At 45.6% G+C, this 23,459-nt stretch overlaps 1 protein-coding gene and 1 long non-coding RNA gene across 3 annotated transcripts in view; one reads left to right on the forward strand and one right to left on the reverse strand.

Moving 5' to 3' along the window:
* SLIT3 (slit guidance ligand 3) overlaps nt 1–23,459 on the forward strand; it is a 587,661-nt gene that overhangs the window by 10,517 nt on the left and 553,685 nt on the right. The gene's annotated exons all lie outside the window — the stretch shown is intronic.
* On the reverse strand, nt 661–7,765 carry LOC102147453 (uncharacterized). 2 transcript variants are annotated; one of them, XR_011425011.1, is made up of 4 exons: nt 7,698–7,765; nt 4,078–4,130; nt 3,254–3,420; nt 661–2,726 (listed from the first exon to the last, which is right to left on the reverse strand). It is a non-coding gene; the product is annotated as an uncharacterized lncRNA (long non-coding RNA). The 2 variants fall into 2 exon arrangements; XR_288258.4 differs by lacking the exon at nt 661–2,726 and having other exon boundaries at nt 3,067–3,420.

The raw sequence follows: 23,459 nt of genomic DNA on the forward strand, positions 1-23,459 counted from the left end.
CAGGGTTTAAATGAGATCAGATGTCTGCAAATGCCTCCTGAGTTTAGTGCTATGCAAGTACCTTAATGAGTCCACCCACCCTGTCTGATTTTAACCACTAAATCCTGTATCTGAAGGATGATCAGGATTCATCTTCGAATCGTGCATTTACCGATGAGGAAACTGGGTGAGCTCCAGCGCCTTGCTTGGAGTCGCCCATGTCCTGGAACTCTTACTCGGGGGATTTTTCCTTTTTGTTTTTTCCCACTTATCAAGACGCACCTTTTACAGATGCAGATATAGCCTCACACCAGGCCTGTCAGCAACCCAACAAGGTGGAGTTTAGAGGACTTTTTGCCTAACTGGGTGATTAAGAAGTGGCAGCGTACATGACAGTCAGACCAAAAAAGGGGCCCCGGGAAGGATGGAGTCATTGAAAGGAGCCATTTATAGAGTGCCTACTATGTGCCAGGAACAATGATGAATAAAGCAAGTGAAATGTCCTCATAGTAGAACAACTCAAAATAATATGAAAATCAGTCTGAGCTGTCCCTTCCCACAAATGCCTGACAAGGCGGAGGCCACTGTGCTGGGTTCAGAGAGACTTATAGGGTGGGGGCGAAATGCTAGAACAATGGAGGACGAGACACCAAGCCCTCAGGAACCACTGATGAAAGCAAGCCCCGCTCATCCCTTTTAGCGGGTACAGATACGTAGGAAAACTCACATATCATTTAAAAAAAAATAGTAGAAGTGAAATTAAAAAAAGAAAATATTAATCTGAGAACAATTGTATCCAAGAAAGCATTCAAGTATGCCTCCGCAGCTAGCTGGCAAACAGCACAAGTTCTGCATTTTATTAGAGTCTTAACTCTGTGTAGAATACTGACCTTATTTGAGAAGCATTTCATAAACACTGACACACAGCACAGCGGCGTCTGAGGCCAGGAGGAGATACAGGGCCTCCTTTGGGTTCCTCCTTTGGCTGTTCCACCTGTATCTAGACCACTGGACATTGTTTCCCTGGGGTGTTAATTCCGTTATTCTTCTCTCTTACGTCTCACTGAGCAGGTAGGGATTTTCCCAGGGGAAAATGAGGGAGGGGGCTTTGGATTGACAATTGCCCTTTGGGCAGGGTTTGCCTAGGTGTGGGGTAGGCTATGGGGAGGCCTTGGCTTGGAAGGGAAGGGTCTGAGAACTTTAATTTGGCCAGGTTTCTTTCTGGACTTCTCTCTTGTGCCTGGAGACCTGTGATGTGTCTGTGCACAGGGAGGTGCTCCTCAGGCAGCGTTCACTTGGTTCTTTGGAATAGGAGACCTGAGGCTTTCAAGAGCCCGGAGAAACGCATGCATTACATCTCCTCCTACTAGAAGTTGGCACTTTTCTTTCCATCTGCTCCCAGCTTACAAGTTCTGAATTTCTGCCATGCAACTTGCTTGTGTCCCTCCCCCTCTTGTCTCCTTCCCGAGCCAAGCGATTTTCAGGCTTTGGAGGCATCTCTGGAGATCATCTGGTCTACCTCCTCACACTGATCTCAGCGCACCTGGACAGGTGAACGTCTTAGGGCAGTAACAGGAGGGGACCTGAGCTTTGTGAAATGCCCTCCTGAGAAGTTTGCCCTGCTTTCATTTCAGCCTCCTTCACAGCACTTGGTCTTCAGTAAAAATCCCTCAGAGCCGTAGGAAGCATCTGCAACCTGGGACGCTAGGGAGACAGAGGAGGGACCAAATCTAGTACAAAAAGAAGGAAGGATGTAGAGCCAGAGGGAAGAGGCTCCAGATGAGGACTTTGGAGGGAGATCACATCCCAAGGGTCCTATGCACCACAGTAGGTTATTTAGGGTCCAGAAAGGGAAGATCCCAGATGGGGAAAATGGCAAGGGAAGGAACGCTGGGAAGAAGGACTGGAGCAGGGATCCAAACTGGGAAGGCCAATTGCTCCAGGGGAGTTTTTAACGATGCTAGTGGTCCCCCCTCTAATTACTTCATACCACGAGATGGTAACCAATCTGCTCTGTTTAGGCGTACGTTTTAATACTTTCTGAAACATTTCCCATAAGCTTCCTCCTGCCCTGTGCCCTCCTTATATGTTCTAGAAATTTTGCAGAGACCTAAATCTCCTCTGGGTTCCTTCCTGACTGGAGCTGCATGCTGATTTGAGCCATATTCAGCCAGGAAACCCTCTTCCTGTCTTTAAAACAAGAAACATCTCCTTCCGAGAAGACTACACTGAGGTTTTCTTTGTCTGTGTTGCTAACGAACAAAGAGGCCCCATTGCAAAACAGCATTTCACGAGCAGAGCGGGGCTGATAGCACCTCCTGCCAAATGTGACTGTGTGTAGTTGTGTGGGGGGAAAACAGCTTTGTCAAGAGGAGGGCCGAGGGAGGCAGCTCTGGGGAATTTTTAGCCACTGCAGCGTGGTGCAGTGGAAAGAATGCTTGCCTGGGAATTTGGAGACCTGGCTGTACCTCTCAACACACCGTGTGACCTTGGACAAGTCACTTGACCTCTCTGGGCCTCAGTTTCTTCGTCTTTAAAGGGGATAAAGGGAACAGACTGGATGATCTCCAAGGATCCTTTCAGCCCTGTGCATCCTCACTTCTGGGGGCTGGGTTTAGACCTGAGCCAACATCCAACTAACCCAAGGGACTTTCTTGAGGCAATAGAGAGGCCAGGACAGCTGCTTCGGGGAGTGGCTGGTCCTTGATTAAGGCTCAAATAATTAGCTCAGCTCCACAGTAAGCCTTCTGAAATTAAGAAAGAAAACGATGTTTAGTTTCAAAAATAGCAGTCGGCGTTTCTTAAAACTGATCGGCTTTGGGATTTGTAGACTTGGGGGAGGGATGTGATTTCCCTTCCTGTGTAGCAGAGTGGTCTGGGGTATTGATGCTGGCGTTCGTGTGACTTGGGCTGGAATGCCGTCCCTAGCTAGGTAATCTTGAGCATGTTCTTTGACAGTCACCTGCTTCGTTGGGCTGCTGGGAGGTAACACATGGCAGGCTTAGAGTGTAGTGCCTGGTCTTGAGTAATCACTCAAAAAGCCGTTATTCTGATTACCTATTGCTGCTTAACAAACCACCTCAAAACTTAGTGTTGTAAAGCCATGAGCATTTTGTTACGCTCCATTCTCCTTTGGGTTAGGGTTTTGGACGTAGCTCAGTAAGGATGTCTGGTCTCTGCTCCCTGAGGTGTGAGGCATCAGCTGGAGAGTATGGGAATGACTGGAGGAGGCTGGAATGGCTGGGCTAGAATCGTCTGCAGACTGTTCACTCACATGTCACGTACTTGGGCTGGTTCGCTCGAAGGCTGAGCTCAGCTGGGCTGTTGATCCGGGCGCCCACATGTGCCCTCTCTATGGGGCTTGAGCTTCCTTGCAGCGTGGTGGCCTTAGAGTAGTCTACCTTCTTACATGGAGGTTTAAAGCTCCAGGAACAGTTGTGCCTGTAAACAACCCAGAGCAAAACTTTGTAAACGAAGTTGCAGGGCTTTTTATGAACTAGCCTTAGAAGTCACAAAGTATCCCTTCTGCTGTTTTCTATGTTCCAAGCTAGCCTGGAATCAAGGCTAGGGGCCACCTCTTGAAGGGAGAAGTCCCAAAGACTTTGCAGCCCTATTTGTAAACCTCTGCAGCCGTATAGTTATTGTTACTTTCTATACTATGTAACTAATCTCTCAACTAGATTAAAAGCTTCTTGAGGGCAGGAGCTATGCATTCCTCTACAGGCTTAGTACAATGCTTGTGAAAATAAGACTAAGGCAACACATTTTTAAAGACCAAATTGGATTAGATCATCAGGAGATTTGGTGGAAAGACTCTGAGCTTTAAAGCCAAAGAGATTTGGATTAAAAAAATCTGTATTCAAAATGTACCCTTTGGTAAATTACTTGCCTTTCTAGACTCAGTTTTTTCATCCAAAAAAAATTGGAGACAGTAATACCTGCTTGATGATTGTTGTAAGAATTAGGGATAATACATGCAAAATGCCCAATACACAGTTGATGCTAATGAGCATTGTGAGGCATTGTGGCATTGTGGCACTGTGGCAAGCACACAGATGCTTAAGTTAGATAGATCTGGTTTCAAATCCCATTGCTTACCGTTCTGTGACTACAGTAAGTCCTTTCATCTCTTTGAGTCTTAGGATCCTCATCTGTAAAATGGATATAATAGTAAATTCCTTCTAGGGTTATTGTAGGGATAAGAAATACATCACGTAAACCTTCCAGCTTGGTGCCTGACACATAATAGCGACTTGACACATACACCTGAAAATTGAGTAGCCGCAGTTAAAATTTATAGTTCTTTTGTTTATATGTTGATTCATCCATGAATTTGTGCATTGAATAATTGTTTATTTAATGCTAATAACTCACAATATCCTCATTTCTCAAGTCCCTGTATGCTAGGGTCTGTTGATGTCTAGATCTGGGAAGAGACTCTCATGGGATAGAGAACTGGCCGTTTGGTAAGGAGCTCAAGGGCCCAGGCCAGCTACTGGGGACAGTGCTCTATTTGAACACATCTGCAGTTGAGTTTTAATTGCTCCATTGGCTTTTGACCCCAGAGCGCCCCCTGGCTTCCTGGAGTTATGACCATTTTGCACACATATCCTCATGTCTCCTTTCCTTTTGGGGTCTGTCCTCTTCCTTGCTGCTGTAGGCAAGCATGCTAACTCTTACCTTGTGTCTGTTTTTGTTGTTGCTTTTTCTTTAAAGCATGGTTTTCCTGGTTCAAATTTGGCAAACTGTACCAGTCTTGTCTGTGTGGTGCCAAACCAGGACGCCAGGTTTAATTTTTCCAGGTAGTTTCTGGGACCTCAGGCTCTGATAGGAACCCTTGACTAGGAGGTCCTCTTTTTCTTCTCTAAGATCTCCCAAAAGCCCTGTTAGCCTTTTTTTAAGAATCTAGATAAACTGATAAAATACCTTGGCTTTGTCCTTAGAAATGATTTTGAGGCCATTCATGGCCACCTCCTCGGGTATCGTATTTCTTCTGAATGATCCTATCTATTTCAATGGTTTTGATTACACGGGCTTCTGGCATTTGCTGAGTTCTACTCGAGGATCATAGTGTACCTGTGAGACTGTCTTATGTCTTCTTGCTTTTGCAAGTCCCTCCATCTCCTTCATCATAGTGGATGTGTGTTGTGTTGGGCTGCCCAGGATTTAGTCTCTTCCCAACAGAATCTCATCTTCTGCATGCACAGGATACAGTCTGGTGGATTTGTAGTCAGGGACCTTGTCCTCTCCTAGTCAAGGGATGAGCTCATGACCCAAGCCAGGTCAATTGAGTGCTTCATCCCTGGAAATGGAATCTTGACCAGAGGGACAAAGAGATTGGACGTGATGGCCTACCATTTCATCTGACCACTTGTACAATGACCAGACATGCCTACTTTCCTATCCCCCAGACCCAACTGAAGTTGTAAGACTCCCACTGAATTCAGAAGTCGCGGATAGCCTTGTAGTGAATTGCCTTTTGCTCAAGTTCACAAACTTGCAACCAAATAACTGCGAAAGCCACAGACAGCAAACTTCTGGGGAGAAAGTGGCATAATGAGAAGGATTATGCCTGGCATTTGGAGAAAGTTAGACCCAAGTTTGAATCACAGTTTTACCATTCACCAGCTGGGTGCCCTTAGGCGAGTTCATTTTTCCGTTAGGATGTCAGCATCATTGTAAAATAAGGATAATGAGTCCTGAAACCCTGATTCTCAAACTTGGTTGTGCATTAGAATCACCTGGGGAGATTTAAATATTACCGATGCCTGGGTCCTGTCCGCAGTGATTCTGATGTGATGATTTTGGGGTGCTTCCTGGAAGTTGTGATTTTATACAGCTCCCATGTATTTCTGCTGTGCAGCAGAGATTAAGAAAACTGACCTGAAGAAGTTCTTCAAATTATAGAGAATATTAAATGAGATGTTATGTAAAACACTTAGCATGATACAGGGGTTAATAAAAGTCAGTGTCTTCCTTTCTTAAGGTGAACTAGAATCACTTGCTTTTGCTTCTACCACAGTTTTCTTTGTTTGGAGTAGTCATAGCAATGCATGACAACCGTGGTGCAATATAACCCAGCTTGTTTAGACCACTGAAGGTGAAGGCCAATGGTAAATGTAGCCAGAATTATAGAATATAAAAAATGTGATTGCTTTCACATCCATGGATAACTAGGACGAGTTCAGCGATGCTTTGTGAGAGCATTCTATGGAGTAACTGCTTTAATGGATAGACGAAATTGATTTATAATTACCATGGCAACGCAAATTGGAGTGATGTCTTCCAGAGGGACCTGGGCCAGGACCCCAGAGGATTCTCTCCCAGATCTGCCCTACAGCTCCCTGAGTGACCTTGGCTCAGTTCATCTCTCAAGTCCTCAGTTTCCCCAGAGCCCATTTTGTAATCCATGCAGCTTCAACAGAATTTTTTAAGGAAGTATGTTGATGTGACAGTTGTTAAAACAATGACAAGAAGATTCTATAGGAAGCAGAGTGAAAGCAGGGTCTTGAGCCTCTTAGAGGAGATAATTATAGATGTTGGTTCCCCCATCCGCTGTCCCCCTCACCCCTACCCCAGCATCTCCTGTATCTTACTGTGTAGGAACCTATCCAAACCTCTATCTGTATAAAGTCCTTTCTATAAAGAGGACTCAAAGGGAAACCATCTAGCCCGGGGCTTCTCTACCTTGGTACTGTTGACATTTGGGACTGGGTTTTTTTGTTATGGGGTGCTATCCTGTTCATTTTAAGATATTTAGCAGCATCTTTGAACTCTCCTCACAAGATGCCAGTAGCACACCCCACCCCCCCTGCAGTCTGACAACTAAAAAATGTCTCCAGACATTGCCAAATGTCCCCTGGGGGACAGAATCACCTCCAGTTGAGAACCACTGCTCTAGCCCAATCTCAATGAAGTGTGTTTAAATTAATAAAGCAGCACAGGTGTTGTGTATGCATAGTAGTTAATCTCTATAGAGCCCTCAGAGAGTTTCTCAGATGCCCCCCCGTAAGCCAGACAGCTATCAGGAATCCTTATACCCATTGTTACAGATGGGCATTCTGAGTTACAGAGAAGTTAATCGTAACAATAATAACTACAGCTACATTTATTGAGTGTTTATTATGTGTTATGTGCATGGCTAAGTGCTGTATATATCCCATTGTCTCAATACTTACAATGACAGAGTTTGCAAACCAGTGGCCAGTAGGCCAAATTCAACCATCTAATGTGTTGTGCTTGGCTTACATGGAATTGTTTTTTTAATGTCAACTTCTTGCCAACATTTTAAGATTGGGTGAATTCATATAAAAATCTATTTCTAGATTCTTTTATAAAAATTGAAAAATTTGGCAACAGGGGGTCAGCTTGGCTCTATGGCAGTAATTGACTGGCTTTTATATGAGGCATGTATCCATTTCACCGCAGTCCACGCCACTCCCTATTGTGACTCCAACTCTGAGACTGTGTATCAGCTGCCATTTGGCCTCATGATATTTTTATTTTACTCAGCCCGACTTCCCTCATTGATATTGTCTGCCTGGTTCCTCTAGGCTGTTGTATTTGTGGCTCCTTCCTTACACCAACACTGTGTTGCATATATTACTGTTCTCACTGTAAAGATGAGAAAACTGAGGCTCAACCAAAGGAAAGCTCTTATCCAAATTCACACAACAAATAAGCAGCAAAACTAGGAGAGGAATCTGAGCCTTACTGACCTGCCAGCATAGCCCTGCCTGGCATCACAGAGGAGCTGCTGGTAGTCTCCCTGCTTTCTGGAATGTTCTAGCCCAAGCTTCTAGATCTTATGGTTTCCTTGGAGAACCAAATCTCAGTGTCCTTTTGCTCACCAGGAAACCCACATGTCACCAGGATGAGAAGAGTGCCCTCTGAGTGTAGCTCCCAAGCTGTGTTTTTCCTGTGTCTGTGCCGCTCGTTGGTCCATGTCCAAGGGCTGCTCGCACACTCCCACGTAGCCGAGGGGCCAGCTGGTGTGTGCGCTTCTGCCTGAGACGAGGCCGCTCGCCTGCGGGGAGGATGTGATTGCTTTAGGAAATTAAGTGGGAGTGATTAATTAGGAAATGTACTGAGGACTCTGGAAAGAAATAGCAGAAAAGGAAAAAAAAAATTGGAACCCTAAATACAGAATGCTTCTAGCCACATGCCTAAGGATCCTGCGTTTGGTGGAAGTGAAAGCATTCAGGCCTGTTATTTCTGTTGCTGCCGCTTTGATACAGGCCCCTTGCATTAGGATGCTGGAAGGAATCATAAAATCAGCTGGCCCTTTCACCAAATGACACGTGAAGGCTCAGAAAGATACCAGGAGAAGCTGGCAGCTTAGCGAGAACAGCAGGGCTTGGGCCTCAGAAAGACCTGAGTTTGGATTGCTGATGTATCGTTGCTCGATGTGTAATCCTGGGCAGACCTCCGTGTCTTGGGCTTCTCGCTGTGAAATCAAGGCAGCGTTGACTATTGCCAAGGGTTGTTGCAAGGAATTAGCGAACAAAGGCGTGCCCAGTGACTGGTAATATGGAATGTGTGCCAGGCACTCTTGTGGCACGTTGCTTGTGTTTTCTGAGGGTAGTTCTATTATTAGCTCATTTTATAGATGAAGAACAAAGACACGGAGAGGGTACATTATTTACTCAGTGTCCCATAGCTAGTAAGTGGCTGAGCCAAGTTTCCCTTGCAGTCTGAGTCGATAATCCACGTTCCCAACCACGAAGCATTCTGCCTCTTGTGCATGTTATATAATGCATAGATGAGGTTATGTAATCAGTGAATAAAATAGGACATTTATGTGTGATATAATTTATATATAAATTATGTATTTATGTAAAATGCATGTATATAAAATTTATGTATATAAAATACATATGTATTTTTTTATTTCTATGAAATTTATGTGTCTAAAATAATTACTATATAAATGATATATATAATGCATTGTATTAGGTTGAACCCTATGGAATTGTCATTTTTGTTGGTAGAAAAGGTAGAATAGTAATTTCGTAGAGTTCATCCTAACATATGATGCATAAGTCACAGAAATTTCTCCTTCTCTCACCTTCTTTGGCAAGTTCCTAACTCTGAACTTCAGTGTCCTCCTCTGTAAAATGGGGCTGGCGTCCTAACGTGCTGCTGCTGTACCTGTCAGCAGACAGTGTGTGGACAGTGCCTAGCACAGTGCTCAGTAAATAGCATCTGTTGTTATTATCCGGTCACAGCCGTGGCTCCCCACACATCTGCAGGTGCCTGCTGGGTAATACTCCTCCCTTCATCCCCAGTGGCTTGGCTTTTGGTTTGAGGATTTCCATGTGCAGGAAAACTTTTAAGTTATAGGTGAAGTGTTGGGCCCAGGAGCTCATTTTTATTCCATGGGACTTTAATATTTTTAATATGCTTCAATCTAACACAAGCTAATACCTGTGAGGCCAAGCCGAATGCTGTTCCCATCTATGCACATGAGAATTGTGGTGCTGCCAGCGTGAAACACCACCCTGCCTGGCCTCATAGCTCATTCCTTCTGTGCTTTCCCTCAGATCCGTGTGCAGCCCCCTGCTGTTCTTGCTCAATTTTTGGCTTGTCAGTCAACCTTCTCTTCAGAAACTCTACCCAACTCCAGTCTCATCAGTGTGTTTCAGTGAAAGTTCTTTCTGACTTCTTAGGGTTTGCGTTCTGGGTCTTTGAGGGAGAGCCACGGTGATGGCCCTGCTCTCTCCCCAAACCATTTGTCAAAATGAGCTTGGAGAGACTGGTGGCATGACCCAGAAGAAACGGGGCTGAGTTTTTGTCTCCAATCCGGCCTGTGAGTGTGGATGGGTATTCTTGGTCCTTCCAGTCAGCTTGGAAGATCATTAGGAAACTAGGTGATGACTCTGTCCTCATCTTGGAGCCCCTCCTGCTTTCCCAGGGTCTTGGGGATCAGAGGAAGTAGCTGAAGGGGTGGAGGTTATTTGAGTCCGTGCACTAATGCTGGAGCTTCATTATGGTGAGAGCTAACTTTCACCGAGACCTCACCTTGTAACAGGCACTGTGCCAAATGCTTCTTATTGCTTCATTTAATCCTCTCACAAAAATAGGGTTAGGTCCAAGTTGAGGCACAGAGAGGATAAATAATTTGCCATGGTCACACATGTGACAAAAAGTAGACCTGAAGTTCAGGCTAGTCTGTTTGACTCACAGCTTTGGTGTCTTAACCACCCCACTCTGTAGCTTGTAGTCTTTTTACTTTTGAGGTGCTACCAAGTGGGCTTCCCTGATTCCAAATCAGCAGGTTTTACTGATTCCTAAGTGTGGAAACAAATGCAGAAAGATGGTGCAGATGGTCCCTGAATTCAAGCCCCAGGATAGTTGATTTCAGTTGCTGCCTGGAGCTCTTTTGGGGGGGCTGGGCTTCCTCATGTGAGTTCCAAATCCTGTCCACAGGAGAGTCAGGGAAGAGTTGTGCAGACATCAAGTCCAAGGGCGTACTACAGTGCCATAAACAGGAGAGCCCGTTCATTCGTTCATTCATTCGACAGAGCTGTGCTCAGTACCCCCACGTGTGCCTGTGATGCTCTGTTGAACAGGTCATTTCTTACCTCACCAATTTGCTCTTACAAAAAATGACCTCATCACACCTACCGTGATGGCTATAATCAAGAAAACAAAACAAAAAAAAAACCAAGAAAATAACAAGTGTTGGCAAGGATGTAGAGAAATTAAAATGCAGGGTAAAATGGTGCAGCCACTCTGGAAAGCAGTATGGCAGTTCCTCAAAAAGTTAAGCGTAGAATTACCGTATGAGCCAACAATGTCACTGCTAAGTTTACGCTCAGAAGAATTGAAAGCGGGGACTCAAACAGATACTTGTATGTCAATGCTCATGGCAGCATTATTCCCAATAGCCAAAAAGGTGGAAACAACCCAAGTGCCCATTGATGAATGAATAAATCAAATGTGGTATATTCCTACAATGGAACGTCAATCAGCCTTAGAAAGGAAGGACGTTCTGATCCGTGCTACAAGAAAGATGAACCTTGAAAATGCTATGTTAAGTGAAATAAGCCAGACACAAAGGACAAATATTGCATTATTCCACTTTTGTGAAATGTGCAGAATAGGCAAATTCATAGAGACAGAAAGTAAATTAGAGGTTCCAAGGAGCTGGGGGGAGTGGGAAATGGGACGTCAGTGCTTAATGGGTGCAGCGTTTCTGTTTGGGGTGATAATAACCTTTTGTAAAAAGCTAGTGCAGGGGCCGGCTGGGTGGCGCAGTGGTTAAGTGTGCACATTTGGCTTCGGTGGCCTGGGGTTCGCCGGTTCGGATCCCGGGTACGGACATGGCGCCGCTTGTCAGGCCATGCTGTGGTAGGCGTCCCACATATAAAGTAGAGGAAGATGGGCACAGATGTTAGCTCAGGGCCAGCCTTTCTCAGCAAAAGGAGGAGGATTGGCAGTAGTTAGCTCACGGCTAATTTTCCTCAAAAATAAAAAAAAAAAAGCTAGTGCAGATGGTTGCACACCATTGTGAATGTACTTGATGCCACTGAACTGTACACTGAAAAATGACAAATTGTATGTATATATATTTTACCACAATTTTCTAAAAAAGCAATCTCATCACAAGAGAAAAATTCTGCTTTGTAAAGGAGCAAAATCTTACAGAAATCCCTTTCTGATTTGTCTGAGCACCCGGCCCTTATACCCAGCACAGAGCCTGGCATCTAGTAGATGCACAGTTCTTTTTTTTGCTGAACCAAACTGGGATAGACTAATTCCATTTGTAGTTGAGCGTGGCAGTGAGGCTGTTGAGTGTACATTTTACTACCATGGCAACTGTGGAACACAAAGATGATAAATATGAAAATGCAGTTATATTTTTGGCAGGTGGGGTCAGCTGGAGGTAACATGGCCTGTTGCAGGTAAATATAAGACTTGAGAGAGAGAGAGAGAGTTGTTAGTAATTGTTATAAAAACTCAGAATCCCAATCAGGCTGTGTTGTCTTTGTTTGGGCTGAGAGCATCCAGGTGGCTCTTTGCGCCAATTGAACCAAAGGGGTGAGCGGATGATGTCCAAGGTAGTATTGGACTCTAGGAATCTTTGTTAGAAGCTCTCGAGGGAAGACAGGAGGCCAACCACACTTCTGTCTGTTTATTCATGACACAGTTCGAATCCTCAGGAAGAGGCATTATGGGTCTACGGATCTCCTTGGCCGTTAGCAGAGTCACAGCTGGTGTCTGGGAGGAGGACGAAAGAAGGCCACAATTTGGCATTTAAGGAGGTGGACCTGGGAGGAAATAAAAGGGATTCATCTTGCTGTGTTGTTTCATGGGCCAGAATGCTGCTTTTCGATGAAGAAAATGGTCTCTAAGAGCTGACGTGAATTTTGTATTGCATTCACTTGTTCTCCCTCTGTGTTTAGCTTAGGTAACCATTTTTGGATTGGGAAGGAAAGTCTTTGTCTCCCCTCCTCTCCCATGCCCCTCGCCTCTCTACCAAAACACACACAGACACACAGACACGCAATATACAGACATAATTGTTATTAGCAAGGAGAGAGCAGTGTTAGAATCCAAGAGCCTAATGTCTTGCTGCATCCACCATCCTGCCCCCAGCCCACCTATGACTTCCCTCTTCCAGACTCTGAGTTTGGAGCCATATCCCCTCTGATGTGTTATGTGACACAGTGACACCATGAAAGAGCCTGGCCCTCTGTGACTGCCCCTGGATGAACCCTGTTTGGAGAGGTCTTTAGGCAGCCTCTTGGGGAAGTCCGGGTGTGGTTTTGTAGTAGTAGAAAGACCATGGGTTTGGAATTAGGGCTAAATTTGAATTTAGGCTTTGAGGCTTGATAGCTGTATAACTTTGATGTGTCACTAACCTTCAGTTTCTTCATTTGCAAAATGGGCACAATGATACCTATGTCCCAGGGTTCAAGTGTACAGCATCTATCCTTGAGAAGCACCTGCACACAAGCGGCAAGTAGGCAGCGATTTTGTACTATTTGGATCCGGTACTAGAGCATCCTGATGCTGGTCTGCCCGAAAACTCCCAGCCGGCGATAACTTAGCAGAGCTGCGTGCCATGAGACAAAGAGCTAACGTTTAGAGATCGCTCAGTATGTTTAAAGCATCGAGCTATCTGCCTTATGCACGATATCATGTTCAACTCTCACAACAACTCTATGATGTTGGTACTATTATTATACTCATTTTTCAGAAGAGAAAACTGAGGCTTAATGAGGTTAAATGACTCACCCAAGACCACTCAACTAGTAAGTACTTGAACCCAGGCAGTCTGACTCTAGATCCCAGGTGCACAGCCAGTACCCAGGCTGCTGTGGGTGGGGAAGCCTTTCTAGGGGTTGCTTTGGAAGCTGAGCCAAGAAGATGCCAGACTCCAGATCTGCCATATGTTCTGACCACTCAGTCTTAGAAGCCCTTCTCCTATCTTGAACATCTTCCCATTTGCCCATTGGATGGAGTCTCCATTCTTTGTTGCTTTTCCAGGCTTGCCAAATCCAGTCCCCATCAATCATGCATTAATTAATTCATTCTTTCGTTTATTTCATCAACATTCATTTGCTCAACAGCTCCCTTGTATCATGACTGCTAGTGCTGGAGATCACTTACTGAGCATGTTCTAGGCCCCAGGCACTGTCCTGATGGCTTGTACACATTATCCAATGTACTCTTCATACGGCTCCACATGGTAGACCTCATTACCACTTCCTGCTTATTGCTACCTTACAGTTGACAAAATAAGGCCATAAGGAAGTTAAAGTAGTTGAGTAAGGTCTCCAAAATTACATCAGAGCCAGGATTCAAATCCTTCAAGACTTTCATCAACCCTAGACCCAAGGAGATGTCTTCCCTTTTCCAACTCCTGTAGCATGAATTAGTCTTCTAGACTAGGGGTTCCCAAACTTGAGCAGGCATCAGAACCAGCTGGAGGGCTTGTTAAAACACAGATTGATGGGCCTCACCCCCTGAGGTTCTGATTTGGTAGGTTGGGATGAGGCCCAAGAATGTGCATTTCTAACAAGTTCCCAGGTGTTGCTGTTGTTGCTGCCTGGGGGACCCCACTTTAAGAACCACTGCTCTAGTCCAAGCTCTTTGAAGACAGGTATCCTGTCTCTGTTGTTTCTCTAGCATTACACAGTACCTGGCACAACGTAGTTGTTTGATATCTATTTGTTATTTTGAATTGTTCGATCGCACATTCATTTCTCCCTTATGTAACATGTTTTGTTTTTATTTCTCAATGTAAAAATTCTTAGTCTTTTCCATTTAGGGTTTAAACTCCTGGAGGTTAGGAATTTTACCTTGTGCTTATTAGCACCTTTTTCAGAGCCTTGCACACACTAGGTGTTAGGTAAATGTCAACTGGTTGGTTGGTTGGTTGATTCAGAGACCAACCTCGCTAAGACCCAAATTGCAAGGCAGTTGAACTCTGGGAGTTTAGCTCTTGAGACAATTTCTAGATAGCTAGTAGAGGGCCTAGTATATAGTGGGTGCTCAGTAGTGTTTGTTGAATGAATATCACCGATCTCTGAGGCTTTGTGGCCAACAGCTTGAGGGTCTACCTGATATCTTGAGCCCGATTCCAACTTGTGAGCTCAGCCTCAAATCATAGGTTGGTGAATAGAATTTTCTAGGGCTTTTAGTCCACCTGTAGCAATGATTCTCAGCCCTAGCTGCATATTGGAATCAGCTGAACAACTTTAAAATAATGTTGATACCTGATATCTATCCCCAGAGATTCTGATTTCCTTGGTCTGGAGTGTAGCCCAGGCAGCAAGACTTCGAAAGCTCCCTGGGTGATTTTAATGTGCAGACAAGGTTGGGAACCCTGATCTAGAGCATTTTGCTGTGCGATTTTCTCTTGGGCATTTACAGAGGACTGCGCATGTATACACACAGAGGTGAACACATGTGGAGTAGCATGGGGCTATGTGCTCCTTCTTGAGATGGGCAGAGTGAGCAGCTCTGACTCTGGGATGAGGGTGCAGAGCCTGGAAGTCAAGCCTTGGGTAAAAACTTGGCAAAGCCAGAGGGTACTGGAGAACAGCAAGCATGCCTGCCTCCCTCTCCAGTGGCTGCCTTTGGCTGACTGCTAGTTGCCACGTTCCCTGGCCGAGGTTGGCTCTGTTTCAAGGCTGAAGGCAGGAGGTGGTGGGCTGAATGCAGGTGGTGTGGCTGTTGCAAGGCCCTTTTGTTCACTCTTGGTTCAGAAGGGGCCATCCTCCCAGGGGCTGAGGTGTGGGGCTTAGCATTTGGCACCATGTGCATCAGTGCTGAGTTTATTCTTGGGTTTCTCAGTAGAAATGCACACGGCCACTTGAGACCCACAAGCTGGCTGAGAGCAATGGGAAAGGTCATGCCTGGGCCTCCACCCCAGCAGGTTGCTTGACTCAGCACAATCCCGGTGTAATTAAGCATGACAAGAAGAAAAAGGGGAATGGGTTGGTGCTTACCGGTGTGCATGCAGCCCAGTCCCAGGGGACCAGGGTATTCAGAAGTGCCAGCTGTTCTCAATTTTATTGGAGCCAGGGTTTGGCTCACCTACAGCCATCTGCATCAATTTGTCCCTGGGAAGTTGAGGTGTGCTTCAGTGGACCTGCAGGATCAGGTCTCCCAGAGAGATGGTTGGGTGAGTAATTTTCATTCCCTTCCCTTCTCCTCTCTCTTCTCATGTGGCCTCAGAATGTATGCACGAGACAGGATCACTTCAGTGCATTCGAATGGCCCACTGTTCTTTGAGAAGTAGCGTTGGGGAAGGTGCTGTGCTGAGCACTGGAGCAAAGATTGGTGCATTAGACTTGGTTCCTTTCCTAACAGAGCTTTTACACTAGCTAGGAAAGCATTTAGTCTTGATACAGTCTGGAATCAAATCCAATTACCTACTTGGGCCAGACAGGTAATATCAATGGGTGAATTGGGCTGCCTGTTAAGCCATAGGGAGTGATGGGGGGTGATGGGGCCATAAGTGAACTGGACCACATGCCCAGCCAAAAGTCATTTTTTTAAAACCCTTCTTTGCCAGGCAAACAAAACAGGGTCTGTACAATGGGACTCTATGGTAGGCAACCAATGTGACACCTACTGCTAGCCACTTTGGGTGGTGTGCACTCAGCTAAAGAGCCACAGGCTCTCCCTCATGTCTGCGTGAGGTCTGGAAACTCAAAGCCTAGAATGGACTCACGATCCTGGAGACATTCTCTCCTGGAGCCAGCTCCATCTGCAGCGGCTGCTTAAGGAGCCAACAGTGACTGAGCATCTGAGAAAGCTTCCAGAATGCAGCTAGCCAAATCAGGAATTGACGTGGGCTGGTGGGTGAGGGTGGAGGCATCTGACGAGGCTACAAATGGGATAGGGAAGGAATTGTAGTGCCTCTGCCCTTCAAGTGTGACTTAAAGGCTCATCTCTCCCTTTCTGCCCTTTTAGCAGCGAGAGAAGCGAGGGACAAAGAGAAGGAACAGAGTGGGGTCCTGAGCACTCTTCTCTATGCTTCCTCCAGCTTAGATGCCACCCAGCCAGAGAATGTGGACATGGAGAGCTTGGTGGGCTTCTGCCCTGCTCCCACCCAGTTTCCCTCTGGTCTCCCTTTTTCCTCACCTGCCTGCTTTCACAGGCACTGTGCTCATTTGCCCATCATTGGACTGTGGACCCAGATATCCCAGGGGGAGGCCCTGGAGGCTGTGACTGTGCTCTCAGCCTTCTGAACTCTATCCTGCAATGCTAAGGGCTGTGGCAAGGTTTCTGTAGATCAAGAGGCCTGTATCAGCTTCCAGGGTCTTTCCTTCAAGAGGCTGATGAAGAAACACAGACTTGGGCTCATGGAAGTAATGACAAGTCCCTTTCTCTGGGGTTTGAAGCACTACATAGCTTTCAGAGCTTTCTTGCTTTTGTCGTGGTGCTATTTTTAGCATCTTTCCCCAGATATATGGGACTCTCCCACTGTTTACTTTTTATTTGTACTTGTGTTTTCCATGGAGAGTGTGTTGCAGTGAAATAGTTCCTGCAAAGCCCCTTGCCTCCTTCCTAAAACAATTTACCCCCTTGTAGCACCCCACGTCCCAATACCATGGCCCCAAGCCACGTCAGAGGGAACAAACCACAGACTGAAAATTGCAGCCATTCAGGAGAGAGAGTCTTTAATTTGGGCTTAAAATAGCCCACAGCCTGAGAGTTTGAGGGGCCGGGAGCAAGGTGTAATCGCAGAGATGGGTGCTGGAGAGCCACCCCAGGATGACCGAGCAGGGGCTGTGGGCTGGAAGAAAGGTTGGCGTGGAGGTTGGGAGTCTGAACTGAAGTCCCCCACAGCTCATTTGAAGTTGTCTTCTTGGGTCTCTTTCATAACAGAAGAGGGAATGATGTGGCATTAAAAATACATGGGACCTCCCTACTCCATCTGGAATGAAGTATTCGCTCCTTCTCTTTCGTCAAAACTCCATGCAGGCATCATTGTAATATTAGCTCTAAACAAAGCCACTATGTTCCTGAACTCCTGGGTCACCATGCGCATTCTGTGCTCCCAGGGTGCCATTCTCACTGTGTACTCTTGAACAACGCCCCCTGGAGTTGTGCAAGCAGCAGTACTGGTAATAACGAGAGCAAAGAGATATTGAGCACTTATGGGCTAGGCGTTGTTTTATCCTTTTGAGATGTATAAACTTGCTTAATTCTCAGTCCAACCCCAGGAGGAGGCCACTGTGGTTATCTCCACTTTATAGATAAGGAAGTGGAGGCTCAGAGAGTTTAAATAACTTCCCCAGATCATGTCACTAGGTCGGTCTGCCAAGTACAGAGTAAGCTTCAGTCTGGCCCTGCCGCCCACAGTTAACCATTATGCGTCACCCTCCATGTTAATGTCGTTGTGATTTTTCTTCTTGTTGTTGTTGTGATTACTGCCTATCTTAGCTCAGGCAGCCATAACAAAATACCACAGACTGGGTGGGTTAAACAACAGATATTTTTTTCTCGTGGTTCTGGAGGCTGATAATCCGAGACGAGGGTGCCAGCATGGTAGAGTTCTGGTGAGAACTTTCTTCCTGGCTTGCAGCTGGCCACCTTCTCTCTGTGTCCTCACCTGGTGGAGAGAGAACTCTGCTGTCTCTTCCTCTTCTTATAAGGGTGCTAATCCCATCATGGGGCTCCATCCTCATGACCTCATCTAAATCTAATTACCTCCCAAAGGCCCCGCCTCCAAGTACCATCACACTGAGGGTTAGGGCTTCAACATAGGAATTATGGGGGAGACATTATATTCAGTGATAAAACTGCCATTTGCTTGTTTTTGACCCTACTGGACTTTATAAGCTGCTAGCTCAGAGGTCAGCAGACAATCCCTGTAAAGTACCACACAGTAAATATTTAGGCTCTGGAGACCGTACGGTCTCAGTTGCAACTACTCTGCCTGTAGAGCGTGAAAGCAGCCGTCGACAATCTGTAAATGGATAAGCGTGGCTGTGTCCCAGGAAAACTGTACTTATGGATACTGAAATTTGAATTTCATATAATTTTTATGTATCATGAAATATTCTTCTTCTTTTGATCTTTTTCAATCATTTAAAAACATTCTTAGCTTGTGAGCCTGATGACAACAGGCAGCAGGCTTAGTTTGGCCTGTGGGCCCTTGTTTGTTGACCCCATTGCTAGAGTGAGGGATTGGAGGTTATGTTTTATTTTAATCCGTGCCTTCCCAGGGTCTCTCTCAGTCCTGGCACTCAGTCTCCGTCTGTCAGTGCTGACTGAATGACTTACTCCGTGGTAGGCTCTCTCAGGTATGCTGAATGACTCAGGGATACCACTGATTTTCAGAGAATCAGTAAAAAGTTTCCCTTTTTCAAAACAAGAGATGGAAATGCAGTCTTTGTCACAATGACTGAGAAGAGGGCAGGAGCCTCCCTTTGTGGATGTTTGTAGGCGAGTGAAGAGAGATTTTTTTTTTTTCTACGTGAAGTGTAGAGATTTATTCTTCGCAAATAGACCTACAGAACGTGATTTGTAATAGGAAACAGATTTCCCCCCTGAAGATAAATGGAATGTCCCCACCTCCCAAACTGAGAAGAGAATTGTTTCCTCTTTACAAAGGAAACAAATTGGATTCTCAAAGGAATAATCAGAGCCGTTTTTAAAATTGTCATAATAAGCAAGATATGGTTTCATGGATGATGAAAGGGAGATTTGCCTTCCTTGGGTCTGGACATGCAGACTGGTTGGAAAATCAGATGGGCCCTTTTCTCTCCCTGCCTAATTCCTGTCCCTTGGCATTTTATCAGCACCACGTGGGGGAGGGTGGCTCCTGCCTGAACAGGGTTGGTGGGCCCATCCCAGTCCCACTGCTTCCCTATAAAGACAGTCTCTTCCTTTCCAGCTCTTCCTCTTCAGCATGCTACTGAAGTGGGCCCCATGCCTCAGCCAAGCTTCCTGACAGCTGTAGTTCATTTTGGTCCATGGGAGAGGGCATTACAGATGGGAGACTTGCCTGAGCAAAGGCATAGTGCTTCGAATGAGCCTGGTGAGTGAGGGGGACCTGCCTGGGTGGATGAGTTGTTTGAGCTGCACTTGCAGATGGCCAGGGCACAGGCTGAGGCCTCTTGGTGAAGGGAGAGAACCAAGATGGGTTGAGGGACCAGTGCCATGTATCTGGATGAAAATCAAATCAGTTGTGTTTTGGCCAAATGCTGTTAAGCGTGGATGCCAAGAGTTGGTATACGCGCAGAAGCATGGCTGTGAGAGGGAGGAGTTGCCATCATTTGATCCAAAAGCCTTAACTCACCAGTCCTTCACTGGGTCCTGGAGACAAGGAGGGGAGTCCCACACAACCTTGCTTTCTTGTTGCTCATAATAAAGTAGACAGACTCAGTTCCTCCCATTGCTGGGGAGGTATAGGAGCAAAGAGCAGGGAGCCCTGACAATCCAGCTCTGCCTTCCAGAATCATTACCATGTGGATAATACTGAGAAGATGTAACTGGGGCAAGGTACTTAACCTCTCGGGACCTCAGTTTCCTGTAAAATGAGGATAATAATAGTATCCACCTCATAGAATTGGTGTGAGGACTCAAAAGAGATGAACGGTGCTGATACATCATGAGAACTCAATACATGGAAAAAGTTTTATTATTATTATTTTTTTGGTAAGGAAGATTGGCCCTGAGCTGACATCTGTTGCCACTCTTCTTTTTGCTTGAGGAAGATTGTCACTGAGATAACATCTGTGCCAATTTTCCTCTGTTTTTTGCATGTGGGATGCCACCACCGCATGGCTTGATGAGTGGTGCATAGGTCCGTGCCCAGGATCCAAACTGGCAGACCCCAGGCCACTGAAGTGGAGTGCGCAAACTTAACCACTATGCTAACAGGCTGGCCCCAAAACTGTTTTACTATTATTATTCATTATTATGTTTTCCTAGGAGTAACAATTTTCTACATTTGTACAACTCTTTTAATTGCTAAATCCCTTTCTCTTGCAATATTTCACTTGATATCTCCAAAGCCCCATAAGGCTCATCAAGTGGTATTAACCCCTTTTATAGTTGAGAAGAGTGGCTTACCCAAACCACACAATTAGGAAGTCAAGGAACTGCATTGGGAACCCTGAGGCTGCAACTCCTGGACTGATTGTCATCAAGTCTGTGCCGTTCTGCTTTCTTGCTGGGGTGCAAGGCTGTGTCAGCCCCATGGGTGATGCCTAGATGTGCAAGAAGTGTTCTCTGTTCTCAAGGAGCTTAAAGTCCAGTTGAAATTTGAAAAGCCTCGGTCTAGAATGGAGAGTCCACACACAAGTTAGAAGCCACTTTTGCTGTCCCCAGTAAGGGAAGGCAGGCCAGAAATCAAGTTGCCAGGAGTCTTATATGGCGCCATCAGATGACACCCAGAATGATCTTGTGCTGAACCTGCAAAGACCTGTCTCTGATTTCCTGCGTGTCACGTGGCAAATTCCCTCCATGTGTGAAATGAGCGATGAAGCCAGCTCTCTGGTGGATGTGTTAGTTCCAAGTTGCATCACATCCCGCCACCCCCCCAAGTCCTCCTTTGCAACAGACCTTAACATTATTCTGTGATTACTTCGCATCATCCTTCCCAAATGTGCATCAAATTAAAGAGTTATTAGGGCATGGCAGGACATGTTTATGGGGAAGAATTTCCTTTAAAGTCACAGCTCAGCCTGAACTCACTTTATTAGTGTTTATACAAAGTATGTAGGCTGTTCCAGTGCAATCCATGTTTATATTCCTGCAGCCATCATTGCATTCCTTGGGCTGCTCCTTCCTGTTTTCTTAAAGTGACTACTGCAACTATATTAAAAGTTAATAGTTTGTGTGCCCTGTGGCTGGTCGGGCTTGGAGGTGTGCGCCATTCAGAGAATGACACTTAACCACGATGTGTCCTGCAAATAGCATAGACTTTGAAGTGGTCTGCAGCCCAAGTGGACAAGAAGGGGGGCTCCTTAAGAACAAAGACATGGTGGGCAACAAGGTCCCCTGGGGAGCACTTCCTTTGTCACTCACCTCTATTGTGGGTATTTTGTGGCTTTAGTTAGGAATACCATTTGTGTTGCTTTTCTCAGGACAGTCCCCAACTTCTGCCTATTTTTGTGGTGTAATTATTAGTGGTGACGCCTTTGACTCACAAAAGCATTCAAGTTTGGCTGATAAATTATATGGTCCCTCTAATTCTAACTGGTGCCCAGATTTACTGATAGAAATGAAACCTGGACATTGACTTTGGGCTCGAGTCATCGTCAATGAAGGACAAATGTAACTCAGTTAAAACTGTCGATGAAAAGCTCAAGTCCAGATCATTCAGTCGTTCAACAGATATTTATTTGTGTCTTTTATGTGCTGACCTCTGAGGATTCAAACATAAATAAGATATGGCCCTGATTCCCGGGAACTTTGAGTTTATTGATTTAGCTAAAATTTTCCGTAAGTTATGAAAATTCACTAATCAGATCATTTCAGTTTGTCTTTCACCCTTCAGGACTCAGTATTTATTTCTTGCAAGTTGATTGCTAAGTTTTTAGGCACCGATACCTGACTGACTGGATATAAATGCCCCTTTGGTTCTTATCAGCTTGTGGTCATAGACAAGGGTCTTAATCTCCCTGTGCCTCCCTTTGTTCATTCATAAAACAGGCCTAATAATAGCACTGACCTCGTAGGCTGGTTGTAAGGATTCCAAGAGGCACCGAATGTGAAGTGCTCAGCATAGTGCTTGGCACGTGGTAAACACCCAATACGCATTGGCTCTTGCAAAAGATAGTTATTTAGACCCTAATGTGGGCTGGCTGTAGCTTTTGTACCTCTGTTGACTGGAACTTAGGTGGCCTTTATTTTTTTTGAGGAAGATTAGCCCTGAGCTAACTACTGCCAATCCTCCTCTTTTTGCTGAGGAAGACTGGCCCTGAGCTAACATCCGTGCCCATCTTCCTCCACTTTATATGTGGGACGCCTACCACAGCATGGCTTGCCAAGTGGTGCCATGTCCGCACCCGGGATCTGAACTGGTGAACCCAGGGCTGCTGAGAAGTGGAACGTGCGCACTTAGCCGCTGCGCCACCAGGCCGGCCCCTAGGTGGCCTTCTTAAAAAATGCATAGTTTAAGGTAATGTGTATTAACGGGATTCAAAGCCTATGAGAATTGTTGTGGCAGATAATTCAGGGTCAATGAGATTCTTACCCTGGGGGATCAACCAGTTTATTTTCCTCCTTTTAAAGATGGGGAGGTAGCTTTTCTAAGGTCATGCTATAAATGAGAGCACAGAGAAAGATCATGGATGCTTCCATTTTAGGCCTTTCTTTCTGACTCTGCCAAACTGCCACATGTATCAGTCAGCACAGGCAAAGCTGTGCTGCAGGAACAAATAAACCCAGATGTATCAGTGGCAAAACATAATAAAATTGTATCACTTCTTCATATTGTGGCCCAGTGCAGTTGGTTTGGGTAGTGGTGGGTGGCCTGTGTTCCACATAGTCACTTAGGAACCCAATTCCTTTCATCTTGGGACACCACCATTTTGACAGATGGCCTGCACATGTCAAAGAAGACAACAAAAGGGAAGAGAATGTAATGTTGCACAAGATGTTTTATGGCCTAACCTGGAAATGGCGTATGTCACTTCCATCCACATTCCTTCCTTCAGATGTCAGTCACATGGTCCCCTCAAGGTGCAAGCAGTGCCGGCCGGGAATTTTAATCTTGCTGTTTACCTGGGAGGAGCATGCAATAGATTGGTGAACACATAGCACTGTCCCTGTTGTCCCTATGTTACCATGCGCCTGATGTTTTTTGCCACATTTCCAAAGGCCGACCCCAGACTTTTGTGAGATTTCTGTTTCCTGATTCTCAGGGATTTGCGGAGCCATTTTTTCATGCACTCTTATAGGCAGTGTGGGGAAGGGTTTGAGAACCCTTCTGAGAAGAGTTTGGAAGGGTTTGAGATTTCTGCGGTGCTAAAGTGGAGCATAAAAGTCCAGCCTTTTGCATT

This window comes from Equus caballus, chromosome 14 (assembly GCF_041296265.1).
Source record: "Equus caballus isolate H_3958 breed thoroughbred chromosome 14, TB-T2T, whole genome shotgun sequence".
NCBI classification, from domain to species: Eukaryota; Metazoa; Chordata; class Mammalia; order Perissodactyla; family Equidae; genus Equus; species Equus caballus.